Genomic DNA, 22,507 nt, shown 5'->3' with positions numbered 1-22,507 from the left:
TTCAAGGTTATGAATTCCAGTTTCTTTAGTCATTCACCCACTAAAGAATGTTTATTTCCAGTTTTTGGCTATTCCAAATAAAGCTGTTATAGACATTTGTTTACAAGTTTTTACGTGAGGATAAGTTTTTATTTTTCTGGGATAAACACCCAAGAGTACAACCGCTGGATATTATGGTAGTTGCATGTTTAGTTTAAGAAACTGTCAAACTGTTTTCCAAGAGTGGCGAGGAATTATCTTTTAAAAACTTCTAGGCTGGGAACAGGGAGCAGATCAAGTCTGTTGAATGGGGTTTGCTGCCAGGCTATGGAGCAGGTAAATGAGCTAAAGTGAAGGGCAATAAGGCCCTGAGTGCTGGCAACATGGATGGTGCATTACAGTGCTGCTCTGAGGCAGTAAGTCAGATCCCCAGGCCCATGTGCTCTCCAGCAATCGCTCAGCATCCTACACCAAGAACAGAGACCGCCAGAAGGCTTATGAGGATGGTTGCAAAACCATTGACTTAAAACCTGACTGGGGCAAAGGCTATTCCCAAAAAGCAGCAGCTCTTGAGTTCTTAAACTTATTTAAATCCGCCACTCGAACCTATGACAAGGGTTTAAAACATGAAGCAAACGATCCTCAGCTCAAAGAGGGTTTACAGAATACGGAGCCTCAGTCAGCAGAGAGGAAATTCAAGAATGCTTTCAACATGCCCGATCTGTACCAGAAGTTGGAGAGTGATCCCAGGTCAAGGACACTGCTCATGGATCCTACCTACCAGGAACTGATAGAACAATGTCAAACAGGCCGTCTGACCTGGGCAAAAACTGCAACATCCCCAGATCGTGACTACCCTCAGTGTCTCCTTCGAGGCTATCTGGGCAGTATGGATGAGGAGGAAGAAGTTGAGACACCTCCATCACCACCTTCTCCCTAAAAGGAGACCAAGTCAGAGCCAATGGAAGAAGACATTCCAGAGAATAATAAGCAGGCACTGAAAGAAAAAGTTGGGGAAGGATGCCTGTAAGAAAAAAGACTTTGACACAGCCTTGAAACAGTATGACAGAACCAACGGCCAGGACCCCACCAACATGACTCACATGACCAATCAAGCGGCCATGTATTTCACAAAGGGCAACTAGAGTGAATGTCAGGAGCTTTGTGAGAAGGCCATTGAAGAGGGGCTAGACAAGCAAGAAGACTATCATCGACAGATTGCCAAATCTTATGTCAAATTGACAGAGCCTATTTCAAAGAAGGGAAGTACAAGGATGCCATCCATTTCTACAAATCTCTGGCAGAGCACTGAACCCCAGATGTGCTCAAGAAATGCCAACAGGCAGAGAAAATCCTGAAGGAGCAAGAGTGGCTAGACTACATAAACCCTGGCCTGGCTTTGGAAGTATCCCCAGGCCAGGAAGCACTATACAGAAGCCGTCAAACAGGACCCCAAGAGATACCAAATTGTACAGCAATCGAGCTATCTGCTTCATCAAACTCCTGGAGTTTCAGCTGCCACTCAAGGACCGTGAGGAATGTATCCAGCTAGAACTGACCCTCACCAAGGGTTATACATGGAAAGCAGCTGCCCTAAGAAGCAATGAAGGACCATACAAAAGCCATGGATCTCTGCCAGAAGGCACTAGACCTGGACTCCATTGTAAGGAGGTAGCAGATGTTTACCATGGCTACATGATGGTCCTGTACAACCAACATGACAGCCTTGAAGATGTGAAGCGATGGGCCATGGCCAAGGTGCAGCAGATGAGTGACCTGGCCATGTGGCTCATCCTGCAACAGATGCAGAAGGACCCCCAGGCACTCAGCGGACACATAAAGAATCCTGTAATAGTGCAGCAGATCTAGAAGCTGCTGGATGTGGGTCTGATTGCAGTTCAGTGATGACTTGCTGATCATATCCCTTCCCTTCACCCTCATGTGGAAAAAGGAGCTGGAACTGTGGCAAGCAGCATAGAGCAGAAGGGAGAGAAAGGGAAAAGGGAAACATCTTCTCTCTATGTTTATACAGACCTATGTGGAAGATAGAGAAACTTGTACTGGAGTCATTTGTGCGGCCTCTGGGCCCTCCTAGCACACACACAGTCTCTCCTGCTGCCCCGGAGTTTCATGTGTCCCACCCCTGGCGCTCAGTCGCTGTCCCAGCTGCTCTCGCATAGTTGGTGATTTGGGGGCGGGGAGTAGGCATGTATGTGGAGGGGAGGGTGTTCTTCCCAACCTCAGGCCCAAGTGTCTTCACACTATTAGCTCCATGACCCCTTCACCAACAACACAAGCCAGTCCGGCATGGTTACATGTTTAAAAAAAAAAAAAAGTAGCTCTGTTTATTGTTAGTACTGACCAGACAAGAGAAAGATAAAGAAAATACATCTTTGTTCAAGCTTAGTTCTTTTACAGGAATAGGAAACTAGAAGTCTATTCAGATCCTCTTATCATAGCTTAATTAATGAGAAAAGGTGACAGTGCATTATTATCAAGGTGTCTTTGAAAAAAAAAAAGCAATTTATTAATAAAAGCAGCTTAAAACTTCACAACTATTTTTAACGTTGACCTAGGAGCTCAGTACCTGTAGTGCTTTCATGGTCTACTGATGTAATATTTGGCACTGAGCAGACTCTGAATGTTTTACTCAACGTTTTGGGATTAAAATACAGAAACGTTCTTCCCATGTTCCCAAGTATGTAAACCTATTTATCTTGATTTATTTTTATAAAAGAACAAGGCCTCAGAAATACAGATACATGTTCTCTTCCCCAAAACAAAATAAACTGTATCCTTTGAAGCTGAAAACTAAAAATTTCAGAAGATTTTTGAATAATTTAGAAGGTTCTAAACCTTGAGACATAATATTCCAATTATGAAATCATTACTGCACAGCAAGTAATTTTGGCCCAAATCTGTTCTCTTGAAATCTGAAGTCAACAGGAGTTCTGTGCAGGAGAAAATCACGTTCAACCAGTACAGGGCCACTCCTAACCTTAAAGCTTTTCAGTTCATGAAATATTTATGCATCCTAAACCGGATTTGAAAGTCATCACAGGCATCTACCTGCAGGCAAACTATTCAGTGTTTTCTGCTTTCTCCACATACCAGCTGCCTAGGGTCCCACCCACTCCAGTTGAGTAGTTCATACTATTCTCTATGCAACTCTATTCCACCACATCTGAATATCTGAATGCAAGAGATCATAGCTCCCAAGATATTTGGTGCAGGAAGGTCCCTAGAAGTCCTATGTATAATCACTGTGAGGTCTTCAGTTTCTTTCATAGAGACAAAAGTCACTTCTCATCATTGATGACATTTCCCTCCTCATTCTATCCAGGTTGGAGCTGCTACAATGTCTTTCTTTGTTCCTATCAGTTATGTATTATCAACATTCATTTTCCCCTGTAGCATTTTGTATTAATTCACTATTCTTATCCGGAAAATAAAAATCTTATTTAATTTTTTTCTAATTAGTCCAGTAGAATTCCTTCCTTTCCCATAATAACCCTCTTAATGATGAGTTTTTATTTCTTATTAGTTGTTATAATACTGGCTTACTTGAAGGAGTTGTAGCCTTTCCTTATATTGAATAAATATAACACATATTCAATGAGTGCCTACTATTTTCACTGTGATATCACTGGAAATTCTGTGGTTTAAAAGATGGATCAATTTCCTACCCTAATGGAGCTTACAGCCTAATGGTGAAGAGAGACATTAAACAGATCATCACACAAGTAATTAATTACAATGCTAGCAAGCATAAGAAAAAAAATGCTACAAATGTACACATAAAGGGACTGGTAATCTGTCAGGAATTGTAGGCTAGCAAAAATGATGCTCAGCCTGAGATCTGATAATGATTAGGAGTTAACAGAGACAAACGGAAGAAGAAGTGTGTCACTAGAGTGAAAAGGATTTTGGCATAGTTAGGAACCCACAGAATGTCACTGTGTCTGGAACTCAGAGCATAAAGGGGAGAAAGCTGCAAAAGAAAGCTGGAGCCAGATCCTGCTGAGTCTAGTAGGCTCTGAATTTTATTCAAGTTGCATTTGAAGTATTTTTAAGCAAGGGATTGCCATGATCAGCTTTGTACTTTGAAAGGATCACTCCTGGAAAATGAAACAAAGTAACCATTTGACTTAGATGCGGGGCGGGGGGGAGGTGAGGTGGGGAGAACAAAAGTGGACGAAGGAGCACTATTAGGGGCCTTTTATAGATGCCTAGGAGAGAAATGATGGATTTCTTGGATGATTGTGTTGGTATTGAAGAGGAAAAATACCTTAAACGTAAAGCTAATGAGATGTGGTTTTTAACCAGAGCAACTGAATGGCTTGGATAGGTTTAAGGTATATGATTTCTGTTTGGGACATGTTTGAGTATGGGCTAGAATATGAGTTCCAGGATGATAGATTTTTTTTTTTTTTTGGCCTTTTTTGTTCACTGCTGCAACCTGTGCCTCCGGAGACATTCAAGTGGAGATGTTGAATAGGCAGCGAGATTATATGGAATTGCAGCTCAGAAGAGAGATTTGGGTTGGTATTAAAAATGTGGGAGTCGGGACTTCCCTGGTGGTCCAGTGGTTAAGAATCTGCCTTCCGGGCTTCCCTGGTGGCGCAGTGGTTGAGAATCTGCCTGCCAATGCAGGGGACACGGGTTCGAGCCCTGGTCTGGGAAGATCCCATATGCCGCGGAGCAGCTGGGCCCGTGAACCACAATTACTGAGCCTGCGCGTCTGGAGCCTGTGATCCGCAACAAGAGAGGCTGCGATAGTGAGAGGCCCGCGCACCGCGATGAAGGGTGGCCCCCGCTTGCCACAACTAGAGAAAGCCCTCACACAGAAACGAAGACCCAACACAGCCATAAATAAATAAATAAATAAATAAAGCATGACACAAATTAAGCAATGTGAATACCATCAAGCTTTCATCATCATTTAAAAAAAAAGAAAAGAATCTGCCTTCCAATGCAGGGGACGAAGGTTCGATCCCTGGTCGGGGAATTAAGATCCCACATGCCGAGGAGGAACTAAGACCAGCAACTAAGACCCAACACAGCCAAATAAATAAATAAACAATTTTTTTAAATGTGGGAGTCTATTGTATATTAACGCATATATGAGGAATCTAGAAAAATGGTACAGGTGAACCAGTTTGCAAGGCAGAAATAGAGACACAGATGTAGAGAACAAACGTATGGACACCAAGGGGGGAAAGCAGGGTGGGGGTGGTGTGATGAATTGGGAGATTGGGATTGACATGTATACACTAATATATATAAAATAGATAGCTAATAAAAAAATAAAAATAAAATAAATAAACTTTGTACCCGTTTTTAGAAAAAGAAATGTGCGAGTCAGCAGGATGTAGAATGTAGATCCTCTCAGAAGCCAGGACAATACCGAGCTCCTCTAGGGGAAGGCTGAAGAGTGGGAAAGTCAAGATCAAGGACCGGTGCCCAGCTCACCTTCTAACAGCTCTCTGCAGCACCATGTAGTTGCCAAAGCGTTTAATCATTCTCGTCATGATCTCTGTGAGACCCAGTCCTTGTGCTGAAGATGTTCAGGCCCCAGTATCTCCCATTACAGCATTCAGTTTAGACCTGTTCCACAGGAATACTAAGCCCTTCATCTCTCTCTCTCCACTCCTTCCTTCAAGAGCAGTGGATGGAAGGAAATTTAGGAAAATGGGTTACAGTATAAAACGGAACATGATGCTGAATTGTTGATGGAAGATACAGACTTTTAAAACATTAATTAATTTTAATTTTAATTTTTTTGGCTGCGTTGGGTCTTCGTTGCTGCGTGCAGGCTTTCTCTAGTTGCAGTGAGCGGGGGGCTACTCTTTGTTGTGGTGTGCGGGCTTCTCATTGTGGTGGCTTCTCGTTTCGGAGCACAGGCTCTAAGTGCGCGGGCTTCAGTAGTTGTGGCACGTGGGCTCAGTAGTTGTGGCTCGCGGGCTCTAGAGCGCAGGCTCAGTAGTTGTGGTGCACAGGCTTAGTTGCTCTGTGGCATGTGGGATATTCCCAGACCAGGGCCCGAACCCATGTCCCCTGCATTGGCAGGTGGATTCTTAACCACTGTGCCACCAGGGAAGTCCAGAAGATACAGATTTAATGCTAGACCCTTTCTAGCTATCAGAGCCCAAGTCAGGGTGGTAGGGTACATTTTTTTTAGCCAGGAAGTCATTTCTACGCTCTTTATAACTCAGCATACATTTCACACTTAATTTCTCCTTAATACAATACCGGTTAATAAAATGAGATCTCTTCATAGTATGACGGTTGCTAAAAAGGCAAAACTTCTAAAAACCAAACTGGTTAGAACCAGTTTAGAACCAGATTCATTTTTAGAAGTACCTATCTTATACAACAATGAATTCAAAAGTGTAATTTGTTTATTCTATCTATGTGCTTATCAGAATGTAAACTGCACTAGGTAACCAGTACAAATTGTCACCGACATGGGGAAACCAGAAGTCACTGAGAGTTATGTTAAAAGGCAAAAACAACCACCAAACACTCTGCTCTGTGTCCAGAATAATTGAACATTACTTCTTTCGTAAGCAAGTTGAAATGATTTCTTTTCAAAAGACAGAGTTTAAAGATGCAGTCTGCATAAGATGCTCTTCTCAGTACATGGCCCCCAAAAAATCTCTAGTTAATGAAGTTCATTGAATAAATATGGCTATCATCATAACTGATATCATTAGTTGAAGAGAGTTTAAATTTTTTCTTAATATTATTAATATACACATTACATGACCTTAAAAAAACCTGTTAGTCTAATGAAAGGGTTGTTAGGCTGGTGACACACAAACAGGTCATTCTATACAATGGGAATAATGATGCTTGCCTCAAAAGATTGTTGTGAGAATTAAATGAATTAATGTTTGGAAAGCATTCAGAACAGCCTCTGACACATAGCAAGCCAAATTAGTGCTGGCCGCTATTGCTGCTGTGACTACTTACAGATATAGTTCCTGTTTATCTGCATTAGAGAGATCCTCAGGGTGGGGATTACAGCTATGTTGGAATTACAGTGATTATTACGGTAGTCCCCCCTTATCCTTGGGGGATAAATTCTTTTTTGTGTGTGTGAGTTTTTTTTTTTTTTTTTTTTTGGCTGCGTTGGATCTTAGTTGCTGCACGCGGGCTTTCTCTAGTTGCGGCGAGCGGGGGCTACTCTTCATTGTGGTGCACGGGCTTCTCGCTGCTGTGGCTTCTCTTGTTGTGAAGCACGGGCTCTAGGGCACATGAGCTTCAATAGCTGTGGCGTGCAGGCTCAGCAGTTGTGGCTCGTGGGCTCTAGAGAGCAGGCTCAGTAGTGGTGGCTCACGGGCCCAGTTGCTCCACGGCATGTGGGATCTTCCCTGACCAGGGATTGAACCCGTGTCCCCTGCATTGGCAGGTGGATTCTTAACCACTACACCACCAGGGAAGTCCCAGGAGATAAATTCTAAGACTCCCAGCAGATGTCTGAAACTGCAGATAGTACTGAACTCTATACATACTATGTTTTTTCCTATACACACATACTTATGATAAAGTTTAAGTTATAAACCAGATACAGTAAGAGTTTAACAATAATAGCTAATAAGATAGAACAATTATTACCATACAGGTGAATTATTACCATACAGGTACCAGGTAATAAAAGTTATGTGAATGTGATCTCTCTCTTTCAAAATATCTTATTGTTCAAATTTAATACCTGTTCCATCTTAACTAAGCATGTAATGTGCACTGTGGCTGTAACATGTGTGGTTTGAGGTACACCAGGAAAACTACCATGAATTTCTTTTTCCTTTTTCACAAAATCACAAATAAAAGGTCTTTGCAACCTCAGCACATGATTTTTTTTCTTAAGTTGAAACTTTCACCTTTTCACTTAAAGGAAGCACTTTATGACTCCTCTTTGGCATATCCAAGTTGCCAGCATCACTACTCTTGCACTTTGGGGGTGTTATTAAGTAAAATAAAGGTTACTTGAACACAAGCACTAAAATATTCTGACAGGCCATCTGATAACCAAGATGATGCTAAGTGACTAATGGGCAAGACATGCTGGACAAAGGGATGATTCACGTCCCGTGCAGGATGGGGCAGGTTGGTGAGAGAGAACGGCATGCAATTTAAAACTTACGAATTATTTCTGGAATTTTCCATTTAATATTTTTGGACTGTGGTTGACTGTGGGTAACTGAAATAGTAGAAAGCAAAACTGTGGCTAAGCAGGGACTACTGTATTTTTAAAAATGTTACATTGGGTACTAAGCAGGAATTCTGTACATAAATCAAATATTTCTAAGACACTAGAAGAGCCACTATTCAAAAAACTTCTTTAAGCGCATAATTGCTTTTTCGGGACTACCCCTAAGAAAGTAAATTTCCCTTCCGCCACCACATTCCCCTAGCAGCTGTGCCAGTTTGCCTGTGTCAGCCTATTTGAGAACTGGTTCCAGCCTGTGTTGGAAGGGAGTTTGTGGCAAGAGCTGACATGGCCAGTAACCTTGGCTAATATATGTCTCAACTCTGAAAATCATTGATTGACATTTTCCATTATCAGTCATTCTTACCTTTCCTGAAATGGTCAAAAGCCGGTTCTCTGTCTCCTGTCCCACCCTTCATATTTCCCTAGGCCTACTCAAAGTTTGTCCTCGTGACCCTCAGCCAATGTTTGTCCTGGCTCCTCTCAACGCTTCCTGGGATATCAGAACAGGCCGATCACTGGATTCTATCTCTGGACCGTTCTGACCTCTGTCAAATCTACAGTCTTTACTTAGGCCCTTTGACAGTTTTTCTGGTCCTGCCGTCCTGTAGGCCTGTCTGTTGCTGGCTGCACCTTAGTATGAAAGGTGATTGAGGAAATTGCTGTGGACCCACAGGTTTCTGTATCTTTGAAGACAATTATGAGTCCTCCTGAACTCTTTCCTTGCCTTCTGTTCTGTGTCCTCCTCTCCCTGCGTGAGCATTTCGTCAGAAATGAAAGGAATGATGAGCATGCTAGTAGGTAGATGGGTATAAATCATTGTGGCCCATTTCAAAACTGTTTTCTCTCCTTCCCTCCTTCCCTACAATACAACCTTCAGCAAAAAACCTGGGTTAGCTTCCTTCTGGTCTCCCATGATGGAGCTGGGAGGGGCCCAAGCCTATCCAGAGTTGATTGACCAAGCTTTTTCATCTTGGTTCTTCAGAAGAAATCAAGAAGAAAATCCAGCCTGTGTGGCAAGGTCCCCCAACATGCCCACCAAGGAAACACCTAGGAGCACAGCACAGGAACCCTGTTTCCTGCCTCACTGCAGGCACAAACCAGGACAAGTTAGAGCCACAGACCTACTTCCAATAAGAGCTCTACTCACTCCAAGGAGATGATCCAAACTTAAGGATTATTGGTGCTTCTGAATTCACACAGGCCTATGGCTGTCGAGCCAACTCTCAAGAAGCAAGTGGAGGTCTTTCCTATTCTTCCATTGCCCGTTAGCTTCCAGCATTGCTAGAGCCCACTCAACTAGAGAGGACTTACCAGTGAGCCAACTTTCTAAAGTGAGCCAACCATTGTAACAGCATTTAGCAATAAATAAGAATGAATTCCTGACACACAAAACATGGATGAACCTCAAAATAATCATGCCTAGTGGAAGCCAGACAAAATAAGAGTACAAACTTACTATGTGATTCCACGTACATAAAATTCCAGATAATGCAAACTAATCTATAGTGACAGGAAATAGATCAGTGGTATCAAGAGGATGGGGAGGGAACCCACAAGAAGGAAAGGGAAAAAAGGATCACAAGGTGGCAGGAGGAAACTTTTGGGGGTGATGGATATGTTCATTACCCTGACTTTGGTGCTGGTTTCATGAGTATACACATGTGTCAAAACTTACAAAACTGTCCATTTAAAATATGTTCTATTTATTGTAGGTTAATTATATCTCAATAAAGAAGTGTATTTAAGAAGTGTATATCCACCTTCAACTATTAATATGATAAATTATATTACTGAATTTCCTAAAGTTAAACCAACCCTGCATTCATGGGAATATATCTCATGTGGTCATGATGTATTAGTTTCTTAATGTGGTATTGGATTCTGTTTGCCAATATGTTTTTGCATTCTCAAACTTTTTATTTTGTCTTTTATTTCTTTAGGTAGTTATTTTATTGCCAATATTGGAAAATCCCATTATCTGAATTCCATATGATCTAAATCTATCATTTGTTGTGTTTGCAGACTTTCAAACAAGAGTTGTTGTGTTTGTTAATTTTTCACTGGGAATTTTTATTTGTTTTAATCTAATATGTTGGAATTCTCAAGGCCTCAAGGAGGAGATGCTGTCTCTAGGATTTGTATTTGTATATGGCAGGTACCAGGAATACTTCCAGTCTGGAACTATTTTATTTTTCAGTTTGGGATTTTCCTGTTTGTCAGTAGTATAAATTCAATGAATAGTATAAATTTAAACCCCCAAATCACAAATGGATAAGGTTAAAAATTCTCAGAAGGGATGATATTGTTATTTTGTTATTATTGTTTTTTATCCAGTGCTGCAGCCCAGATAAATTTCCTATTAGCTGCCCTTTGCTGGCTGTCAGATTTGTTTTCTTACACATTATTTCATTGGTGTCACAGCCCCTTCAAAAGGGTCCTGACTTTATATTTGCATCTCAGGCTCTGTTTCCCTGTTTTGCATGGAAACAAAGCTTACCCCTTCATTTCTTTAGCAATTATAAGCCCCAAAGCTTTAGATTCCAGGTATTAGCATTTGCTCCGGGATAGGGCAGGCTTTTATTTACTTATAACCTTGATTTCAGCTCACAGTTTTTTCTTTTGGTTCTTGGGAATTTACTTTCTTGCAAACTCAGTCATTTTTTAAAATATATTCGTTGTTCAGGATCTATGTGTACTTCAGCAGGATAGCTTTTCAGAATATCTGACCCATAATACTGCCCCAAATGGAGCCCCACTATGAGACCTCTCTTTTCATTAAATTGGACTTCTGTGTAACATATAATCTGGTCTGAAAGCAATCAATAGGTGAGTAGAAGTCTCATTCACATTTCCTAGGCTATGCTCTTGGGCTTTTTAACATCCTAAGAATCTTTAGGGTTTTATGAATAATCTTTCCCGGATTTTCTAAACTGTTGATTGTGGCCAGTGGGGACAGCAGACACAAATAACAAATGCTTATGGTGCTCTATAGCATGTTACCAAGAATGAGAGTTGTGAATTTCTCAGTTCTATGATTCTCTTCTCTTAGCTTAGACAGCCACTGGTCATTAGGCTTTGCATGCTTTACTAACCATTCACTCACTGCATCATGACCAGTGACCACAATCACTACGCCACTAAAACAATTAACTATCTCAGAAGACAACTGAAGTCCAGCTGGCTTTCTCACAGAGCAACATAAACTTTGCTTTAGCATGAGTTCAGTGAAACCTGAAATACTTCTATGAGGTTGAACCACATAAACTAAGTCGTTCTGTCACAATGATTGCAGATCATGTGTGAGAAGCAACCTAAAGGGTTCACACGTCAATCAAAGTTTGCATTTCCCACCTGGGATGGATGGAAAACCCAAGCCAGAAAGAAGGCAAAAAACAGCCCTGGTGCTCGGGTTATTGGGCTATTACCAGGTACCAATATTAAGAGCCACACCTGTCCTGCTTTTTTTTTTAGCCATTCTCAATTACATTTAATGGGAATTAAATGGAAATCCCCACACAATTACAATTTCTTGTGTTGTTTCCAGGCTAGATCTCACCAAAGGTGGAAGATTCCCACCTTGAAAAGAGGGGCCTAAAACCTAGTAGAGTGGGCATGGGGCTCAGTCAGCCTTGCCTTGGTGCTCAATGGCCTTGCCATTGCCTGGTCTCTCTGGTTGTTTCTGACCTGCTCTCTTGCTCCTTCCTGACCTCTTCATCTAGTGGTTCTCAAATTGTTGTCTGCATCAAGATCACAGGGGAACTTCCTAAAAACATCTTTTTAAAAAAAGTCCTGATTCCACTTTAAAACTAGTGAGTCCTGAGGATATATCCAGAGAAAACCATAATTCAAAAAGATACCTGCACCCCAATGCTCATTAAAGCACTATTTACAATAGCCAAGACATGGAAGAAACCTAAATGTCCATCGACAGATGAATGGATAAAGAAGATGTGGTGTGTGTATACACACACACACACACACACACACACACACACACACACACTGGAATATTACTCAACCATAAAAAAGAATGAAATAATGACATTTGCAGCAACATGGATGGACCTGGAGATTATCATACTAAGTAAGCCAGACAGAGAAAGACAAATATCATATGACATCGCTTATATGTGGAATCTAAAAAAATAATACAAATGAACTTATTTACAGAACATAAAGAGACTCAACAGACATAGCAAACTTATGTTTACTAAAGGGGAAAGGGGGGTGGGGGAGGGAAAAATTAGGAGGTTGGGATTAACATATACACATTACTATATATAAAATAGATAACCAACAAAGACCTACTGTATAGCACAGGGAACTACGCTCAATATTTTGTAATAACCTAAAAGGGAAAAGAATCTGAAAAGGAATATATATATGTGTATATATATATATGTACATATACACACACACACATATATATATAACTGAATCACTGTGCTGTACACCTGAAACACCATATTGTAAATCAACTATACTTCAATAAAATACAAAATAAAGTAAAATGAAAAAACAAAAAACTAGTGAGTGAGAAACTGAGAGTGGGGCTGGGAGTGCTTAGCAAGTTTGTCAGGTGATGACACAGATTGTCCCAGCACTACACATGGAGAAACGCTCTAAGGTCCCTGTTTCTGACTGACTGGGGAATTACTCTGGCTCTTGGCCCTCTGATATTTGCTCACCTTGTTCACCTGACGTCCTGTGTATGTCTATCTGAACTGATCTATTTGGCCCTGCCCTCCGTTCCCCCTGCACTCTTCATCCAGCTGGGCTGTAGCTTCTTGCTTCAGCTGCTCTGTGACTGAGGCCTGCCTTTTGCATGCGGTGTGGTGCTACCACCCCAGCAGATCACATCTGGGGTAACTGAGGAGTCCAGCTCCTGACGAAAAACCATGTGTGACTTTTCAGGCCTGACTATAGGCAATTACAAAGGCTTTGCTTGGTAGGCCTTACGGGGGATTGGTGCTCTCCCTATGCCAGACTTGGTGCACAACCAAGGCATTACAGTCTCTGAAGGGCGTTTCAGTCAAGAACTGGAGCCCGTCTGGCCAACCCAGGCACATTTCAGCCAAGGCATTCCTCAGGTGCCTCTATGGGAGAGGACTTTGAAGATACTTTTTTCAGACTCTGACTCAGTACCCTGAACTTTTCCACTCCTAGCCCTCATTTCCTCCCTGCCTCATGCATGACCAGCACAGTCCCCTATGGGAGAAAATGGAATGGGGGCAGTTGACACCTTTTCCAGGTTTAGACTCTTGCTTCTACCATAGCAGTAAGTGATTAAAGGGTCCACTGTTAATTCTTTTTGGGCCTGTGCTTTAACCAGCTACTCCAACACCTGTCAGCTCAGCTCTTTCTCCAGCTTAGCTAAGCTCCTGACACCAAGAGATCCTGAGCCAAATCCACTTAGTTTCAGAAACTGTGTGAGATAATAAATATTTGTTATTTTAAGCTGCTAACTGGGGTCATTTGTTACACAGCATTTGATAGCTAATACTAATACTTTTCACTTATCTTATGTACATCTGGACTTTCAACCATTTCAAAGTGTTTTCACATCTATTATCTCACATCTTCCTAAATATAATAGCCTACATTTACAGAAAACTTCCTTTGTGTCAGGCACTGTATTAAGTACTTAGCAGGCAATATCTGAGCAAACTGCCACAACTATTCTGAGATGGGTCCTTTTATTATCGCTGCTTTATAAGTAAGGAGATCGAGGCACTAGGTGTTCAATAATTTGCCCAAAATTACACAAATAGTAAGTGAAGTCATGATTCAAACCCTTGATCCTACCACTAAAATAAAATAAAGCCCAGAGAAGTGATGCTATTTGTGTAAGGCCATACAGCTGGCTAGTCCTGGAGGCAAAACCAGGAATCTCCTGATTCCCCATCCAGGAGTCTGGGATCACCAGAGGTCGTGAACAGACTTAGAAAACAGTTTTAGCTGCTAGCTGGGCAGAGAGACTTGCTCAGAGGGCAGGTGGTAGGAAATGCACTTGGGTGGCAAAGTCTTATGCACCTGCATCTTCACCTATAGCTGGAACAAGAATCTGACTGGATGTAGAATCCTTGCCTTCTGATGAAGTGGATCAAGGCTTCTCCTCACTTCCCAACAACACCAGACAAAAGTCACTTCAGCATGACATGAAAGATAGTGAAGAATAAGGTACACAAAATAAAGATACAGATGGGATTATTCAAGGACATTGTCTCCATGGAAATATGCACCCCAGGGGTGGATGGTGCAACTGCAGAGGAATAGGAGGATTTTAGGGGGATGATTTTCCGGAATTAAGAGTTCACTAATTTAGACTCACTAAATTGGAATTCATGATAATTCTGGGAAGCACTGAGCTAAAGCTACACACTGTGGTATAACAAGAAGCTGTATTTATCTGTGTATTTATTGGATACTATTGGGAAAGGAATGCTTAAAATACTTGTGATAACAAAATCTTCAAACTTTCAAACTCTTAGAAGCACTTGAAATGCTATGTGGAATAAACCTGACAGGGCTCTAAGGGGAGTTGTCATTAGTTCCTGGGGAGTTTGGAGAAAATTCAGATTTCTAGGCTTTCTCTCAGATACTGATTCCGTAGGCTTTTCGTGGGCCTGAGAGTTAATGTCTTAAAGCAACACCAGCTGTTTCAGATGCAACTGACTCATGCACATTTGTGGGGGATCTCTGCTACTTACACAACCATGCATCTTATCCATTTATTATTATCTATTAGTTATTAACAGATATCTTAAGGACTTCCAGTCCTGTAATAATTGAAATCTAGGAATGCTTTCAAAAATGCCCTGTGAAATTTGCAATTACTAGTTGTTCACACTGGAACTTTATCAATTTATCACCACTGCAGTTATACCAAATTAGTAAAATTTCATTTGCAACTGGCATTCTCCCGCTCCCCTCAGAACTTGTAACTATGACAATGTACCTGGAACCTGAAGACTAAGCCCCAGTCCAGGCTCTCACAACAGTCCTTAATCAGTAGAATTTAAGAAACAAATGACCACCACTGTACCTTAGGTCTGGATGTCCTGGAAATTGTCCTTGTACCAAGTTCCTGCCTGAGCCCCAATTCCAATAGCAGCATCCTTGTACCCATGTCCCAGCACAGGGGTCTTTCCAGATTCCTTTATCAATTTCATCAGTGACTTCTTTGTGTTCTGATCCCAAGGGCTGAAACTCCACCAATGAGCCGGCAATGGGTCTTTTGAGCTTTCTGGCTTGACCTCTGACCCTCACATGCTACGAGATTGCGCCGATGGTCCAGCTGCCTTCACTGATTACCTTCTATCATCCATTTAAGGAACTTCCTTAATCACCTCCCACCTTCTACTGGATGACTATTCACTATGGCCCTCCTCCAACCCAGTTCAAGTTCTGATATTGGTTGTGTTTCTTACAGCCTTGGAAAACACCCAAATGGAGTGTTTTTTGAAATAATACCTACGGCATACTTAAGATATATTAAATCTCTTTGGTTGTAATCACTTAAAAAAAAAAACCTCTGAATTAATTTAAGAAATAAAATAAACTACCAAAATAAAACCCTCACATTTCTGAATATAACAACAAAAAAAGCAGACTCACAGATATAGATAACAAACTAGTGGTAACCAGTGGGAAAAGGGAAGGGGGGAGGGGCAATAGAGGGGCTGGGGGATAAGAGGTGCAAACTACTATGTATAAAATAAATAAGCTACAAGGAAGTATTGTGCAACACAGGAAATATAGCCAATATTTTATAATAACTATGCATGGAGTATAACCTTTGAAAATTGTGAATCCCTATATTGTATACTCTCAACATATAATATTGTACATCAACTATACTTCAGTAAAAAAGAAAACCTCTCATTTTTAACAGAATTTAAATTTTCTGGTTTTTCGGGAGATTTCTTTGTATTTTATTCAAGTTCATGAATAATGGATCACATTTCTTGTAAGATGTCTCATTACGTTTGCAGCATACAAATATACAGTTTCTTAAAATGGCCTCCTGTCACATACATATGATTTCTATTTGTCTGCTGTTAATGTAATTGACTAAACACTAGATTCCACTGATTATGCTTTCCCTTGTAAGCCACTTACTTTATAGGCATAAGCAGCTGTGTTTATGCTTCTGTGATTTGGGTTTCATTATGAAGTTTTCAGCACACGATTCAAAAGCAATCGTCAGTCTAAGCACCCAGGCACCAACTGGCAGTTCTTTACCAATTAAGGCAGTATGCCATCAACACTTGTGTATGTCATGTAGAAGGATACACAGATGCACATAAAACCACTGCAAGCACGATGATTGTGAATTTGAACAGGAAGAAAAACACTGTTAACTCTTCAGGAAGGAATTGATCAACAAAGACCTGAATTTAACCAAGACCATCAATGCTTCCTCTCCTGCCCCTCCCTCAACAGAGAAGTATGAAGAGTTCTGTTTTTTAACATAAGTGTGTGGTATAAGTATTCAGAAAGGTGGAGTTAAGAGAGGCAGGCAGACAGAGGGGAAAGGGAGAAAGGCTGCAGAAAGCAGCCACCAAGAAGATGAGGAGAAAATCCATGCAGAGAAATGGCAGGAAAAGGAAGAGCCAAGGGAAGGAAACTGAGGGGAACTGACAAAGGTACAGGAGAAATATTGTGGCAAAGAAGCTGCATAGTCACCCAGGAGGTGTTTGTTAGCCAAACCTCCGTGACACGTGATTACAGTTATTTATTTCGACAACCTCGTGAAGAAGAATATTAGAGGAAGGGCTGGTTTAAAACCTGGTTCTGCCTTCCACCATTAGCGTAACCTATGCCAGTTCCACAGCCTCTGCAGGATTCAGTTTCCCCATTTGTAAATAATGGGTAGTAGGTGGCCAGGTTTGGGTGAGGATTAAACGAGATAACAAAGTAGTATTGGTTAAGAAGCTAGGCTTTGTGATCAGCTGCATAGTTTAAATCCCAGCTTCTAGCTGGGGGACCTTAAGCAAGTAACTCACCTGTCGGGCTTAGTTCCTTATTTTTAAAACAGGGATAAAAAAAATAATGCATACGTCCATGTGGCTGTTATGAGGATTGACTGGAAAATCACGTGTAAAACATGACGAACAGGTTAGAATAGTGCCTGGCATTTTGTTAGCACTCCATAAACACTGACGCTTAGGAATAAAAGCAGGTGTGAAGAGTATGGTATCGATGAGGATGTCTCCATCTTGGGAGGGCAGACACCATTTTGCTTTTTTTTAAAAAATACATCTTTATTGGAGTATAATTGCTTCACAATACTGTTGTACAACAAAGTGAATCAGCCATATGCATACATATATCCCCATATAACAAATGGTGTGTGCTAACGCATATATATGCTTCTTTTTTTACTCCTAGTATCTTGCTGGCACATCGCAAGCATGTACCAAACATGTATTATGCTATCAGAAATGATAGAAAGCTTTTCTTTTCACACTGATGTTTTGCACTCTTATGTTAACAACACTTACCTTTGCCTTGTGTATTGTTGATTAGATGGTTGTCCAGGCTTTCAACTGTTCTTTTCTTTGGAAAATGCTTTTTAATTGCACAAGAAATCTTCTCTTGCTTTAAAAAAAGAATGATGCCTAAAACCCAATTCTAAGTTCCAACTCTAATCCTGGTTCTTCCCCCCAAACAACCATTTTATTGACTTTGGTGAATATCCTTTCACACCTTGTATTTTACATACATGTATGAACTTAATGTATGTACCTTTGTTATTCAGGATCCCACCAGAGAAACAGAACATTTTAATGTCCATGGGATCAATAATAATGGCCCCTCTTTCATTTCTGATAGTAGTAATTTGGTTTTGTCTTTTTTTTCTTGGTTACCTGGCTAGAGGTTTATCAATTTTTTTTTAATCTTTTCAAAGAACCAGCTTTGATTTAGTTAATTTTCTCTATTAATTTCTTATTTTCAATTTCATTGATTTATGCTCTAATTTTTATCACCTATTTTTTTCTTCCTGCTTTAGGATTATGTTACTCTTCTTTGTCTAGTTTCTTAAGGTGGAAGCTTAGATTACTGATTATAGATCTTTCTTGTCTAATATATGCATTCAATTCTATAAAATTCCCTCTAAGCACTGCTTTTGCTGCATTTCACAATTTTGACAAGTTCTGTTTTCATTTTTATTCTCCTCAAAGAATTTTTAAATTTCTCTTGAGCCTTCTATAACCCACATTTTATTTAGAAGTCTGTTGTTTAATCTCCAAATATTTGGGGATTTTCTGGCTCTCTTTCTGTAATTGATTCTTAGTTTAATTTCATTGTGGTCTAAGAGCCTACTTTGCATGATTTCTATACTTTCAGATTTGCTGAGGTGTGTTTTATTTGTATTAATTACCAGAATGTAGTCTATCTTGGTGAATGTTCCATGTGAGCTTGAGAAGAACGTGTATGCTGCTGTTGTTGGAAGAAGCATTCAATAAATGTCAATTAGATCCAGTTGATTTACATTACTGTTCAGTTTAACGACATCCTTACTGATTTTCTGCCTGTTGGAACTGTCAATTACTGATACAGGGGTGTCGAAGTCTCCAACTATAACAGTAGATTTATCTATTTTTCCTTGCAGTTCTATCAACTTTTGCCTCATGTATTTTGACACTCTGTTGTTAGGCAAGTAGACATTAAGGATTTTTATGTTTTCTTGAAGAATTGATGCCTTATCCTTATATAATGCCCTTCTTTATCCCTGATAATTTTCCTTGCTCTGAAGTCTGCTTTGTCTGAGATTAATATAGCTACTCCAGCTTTCTCTTGATTGCTGTTAACTGTGGTATATCTTATTTCATTGCTTTACTTTAAATTACCGGCATCTTTTTATTTAAAGTGGTTTCTTGTAGACATACAGTTGGATCTTATTTTTGTATCCACTCTGATGGTTTCTGTATTTTAATTGGTTTATTTAGCCCATTCACATTTAAAGTGATTATTGATATTGTTGGATTAATATTGGCCATATTTGTATCTGTTTTCTATTCATTGCCATTACTGTTGTTGCTGTTATTTGTTGCTGTTGTCCTTCCTCTTCCTCTTTCTCTGCCTCTTCTTTTCATTTACTCTTTTTCTGCCTTCTCTGATTTCTGCTTTTAATTGCATATCAATAGCCTTTCTTAAAATTTTTTTAGCTGTTGTCCTAGAGTTTACAAGATACATTTACAACCAATCCAAGTCCACTTTCAAATAACACTGTACAGCTTCATGAGTAGTATGGGTACCTTCTAACAGAATATTCCTAATCCCTCCTGGCCCCTGTAACATCACTGTCATTTACTGCGCTTATCCATACGCTACAATCACCAAATACATTGTTGCTATTATTATTTTGAACAAATTTTTATCTGCAGGATTAGTGGAAAAAAGAACACAATTTTATTTTACCTTCATTTATTCCTTCTCTGACACACGTCCTTTCTTTATGAAGATCTAAATTGCTGACCCATACTATTTTTCTTCCTTCTCAAGAGTTTCTTTTAACATTTCTTGCAAGGCAAGTCTACTGGTAATAAATACCCTCAATTTTTGTTTGCGTGAGAAGGTGGTAATTTCTCCTTCACTTTTGAAAGATAATTTCACTACATACAGACTTGTAGGCTGGTGGTTTTCAGCTTTACTAGGGTAGCTCTAGAATAGACTTTCTCTAACAGCATAGGCCTTGGTCTTAAGGCCTGGCCTTTGTGGTGCCTCATCTGGATGCCTGTCATTCGTCAACATTCTTTCTGGGCTGGAACTCCAATGTCTCCCAGACTCTTTGTTTCAATCTCTACCTCACAGCAAATGCTCTCTGGTGAGCCCGTGTCATCTTACCCAGAACTTCTGTGCCCTCCCTGACTCTGCTCCCTCTTCAATTCCTACCCTGCACATTCCGGTGACTATATCTACCCCAGTTCTTATTCTTCTAACTGGGACTTCCATGCTCTGCTCAGACTTTAGCTCACTGAGCCACAATTGATTAAGTGTCTCCAGGCAGAGAGCTGGAATGATTATGGGATATTACCTGATGAGTTTTCTTTTCAGGGATCACAATCTTGTGCTGTCCCTTGTCCAATACCTGAAAACAATGGCCTCATATATTTTACACAGTTATATGGCTTTTTATAGCATAAATGCTAATCTAGTGCCAATTACTCTGTAATAGTCAGAAGCAGAAATGCTTCTTATTTGTTACTGTTTTCCCATTATCTGGCACAGTTCTTGGTATATAGAGGCAATCAAGAAGAAATCAACACATGAAATGATACGTAAATCAATGAATTCAGGGAAGGGAGAAAATAGAGGAAAGGGAGAAAGAATGAATTTGAGAGAGTTTGGGAGGAGTGACGATATCAGTGTACTCAAGCAAATGAAACCTTTTAGTATGGAATCTGACTCAAACTCAGAACATTTAGGAGTTAGGCTTAATACTTTTAAAGTTTCATTTTTTTAAAAAATTTAATTAATTAATTAATTAATTTATTTATTTTTGGCTGTGTTGGGTCTTCGTTTCTGTGCGAGGGCTTTCTCTAGTTGTGGCGAGCAGGGGCCACTCTTCATCGCGGTGCGCGGGCCTCTCACTATCGCGGCCTCTCTTGTTGCGGAGCACAGGCTCCAGACGCGCAGGCTCAGTAGTTGTGGCTCACGGGCCTAGTTGCTCCGCGGCATGTGGGATCTTCCCAGACCAGGGCTTGACCCGTGTCCCCTGCATTGGCAGGCAGATTCTTAACCACTGCGCCACCAGGGAAGCCCCAGGCTTAATATATTTGGGGGGAAAACTTACTCAGTAATGGCTCAGGTATTCTCCATTTGTCAATATAATATTTATTGAAAAGCCTGAGCCAAGATTTCTGGCTTGAAATTCACTTTACATATCATATAATTAATAAACTAGTTCCAAGATAAATCAAGGCATATATGTATTTTATAATATTCTGATTTATAGTAGTTGTTAGACTTCAATGTTCTACTCATGCGTATTTTTGAATGTTGACAACTGACAGGATAGTGCCAGATTTTGAAATCTTTTAAGTTTTGAGGAAATCGATCTGTCTTTAAGGATTTTTAAAACTTTGCTCCCTACTTCAGACATATTTTTCTGGGCATTATAATCAATCAATTAATTATGTCATTAAGATACATTATTATTACTATGTGATGAAATAATCAATTTGCTTTTTAGAGATAAATTTTAGAAGAATAATTTACCTAGTCTTTTATTTCTGTTCATCCTTTTATTTTTTTTAAAGTATATTTAGATGAGCTTATATAAAAAATAAGACAATACTTTTTTTTTAAAACCATTTTCTTCAAGCTATTTATTTCTATAACATCAGGTAGTTATCTGTTTTCAAGGTAAAATTTCTAGATGCTGCAGTTAATTTAAATAAAAGCCATTTCATTCTTTTTGGGTCTAATTTTATTTCTCAATTAATAAGCTCTGATTTATCTCTTACAAATACTGTCTTGCTAATATTTGCTGAAAATGAAATGAATATATATCACAGAAAATTTTTAAATATGATATTATTATAGAAAAGGCAGAAGATCTTTTCTTAAATGTAAGCATAATCCAGTGAACTATTTAAGGGAGATAAAAATATTTTATAATGAAGAAAATAAGATAAAGAAAACAAGAAAGAAAGAGATTTGCAGATAAGGAATTAGGATTGAAGGGTAAGCACCTGACCTGACTTTAAAAGTCTCCAGCTACTCGCCTATTATAAAATCTTGTGGCCCAGGTAGTGGGAGAATTTAAGTCAAAAAATTTTTTTGTCTTGAATAATATTTTATTTTCAAGTAAAGATTGAAGGAGACAGGGAAAGTTATCTTTGGGTAGTCCTGAAGGAAACAACAAAAATTATTCATTTATAGAAACTGGACTTCAGGGAAAAATTATGCGAAGAAGAATAGCCTGAAGAAGAGACAGTTGAATAGGAAGGTCCAACATCCTTCAAAGGTATGTACCTGTGTTAGAAAAGATCCTAAGTGCACCAAGATAGAGGAAACAGATGAGAAAGACCGGACCTAGAGACCAGATATTCCCTAAACCTCATAGCACAGGTAAACCTACTGATATTGACACTGTCTTGCTTGATAATATTGCAAAAGTACAATAAAAAGATGTTCGCTTAAAGGAGCTGAAATAGTGGGTAGACTGAGACAAAACAAAGAAAAACTAAGATAGAAGCTCAGTTCATGTGTCAGACATTTAAATCATTCCAGCTTAATTTTTGTAACCAAAAATATCAAATATCAGTATCATAAAGTACAATATTGCTAATATCATGG

General features: G+C 39.7%; 1 pseudogene; it reads left to right on the top strand.

Moving 5' to 3' along the window:
- Window positions 1-306: 306 nt before the first annotated feature.
- Window positions 307-1,884, top strand: LOC133096376 (stress-induced-phosphoprotein 1-like; annotated as a pseudogene).
- Window positions 1,885-22,507: the final 20,623 nt, after the last annotated feature.

The sequence above is a fragment of the Eubalaena glacialis genome, chromosome 8 (assembly GCF_028564815.1).
Source record: "Eubalaena glacialis isolate mEubGla1 chromosome 8, mEubGla1.1.hap2.+ XY, whole genome shotgun sequence".
Lineage (NCBI taxonomy): Eukaryota > Metazoa > Chordata > Mammalia > Artiodactyla > Balaenidae > Eubalaena > Eubalaena glacialis.
Note: the sequence above shows the minus strand (reverse complement) of the source record. Positions and strands in the feature narration are given on the sequence as shown.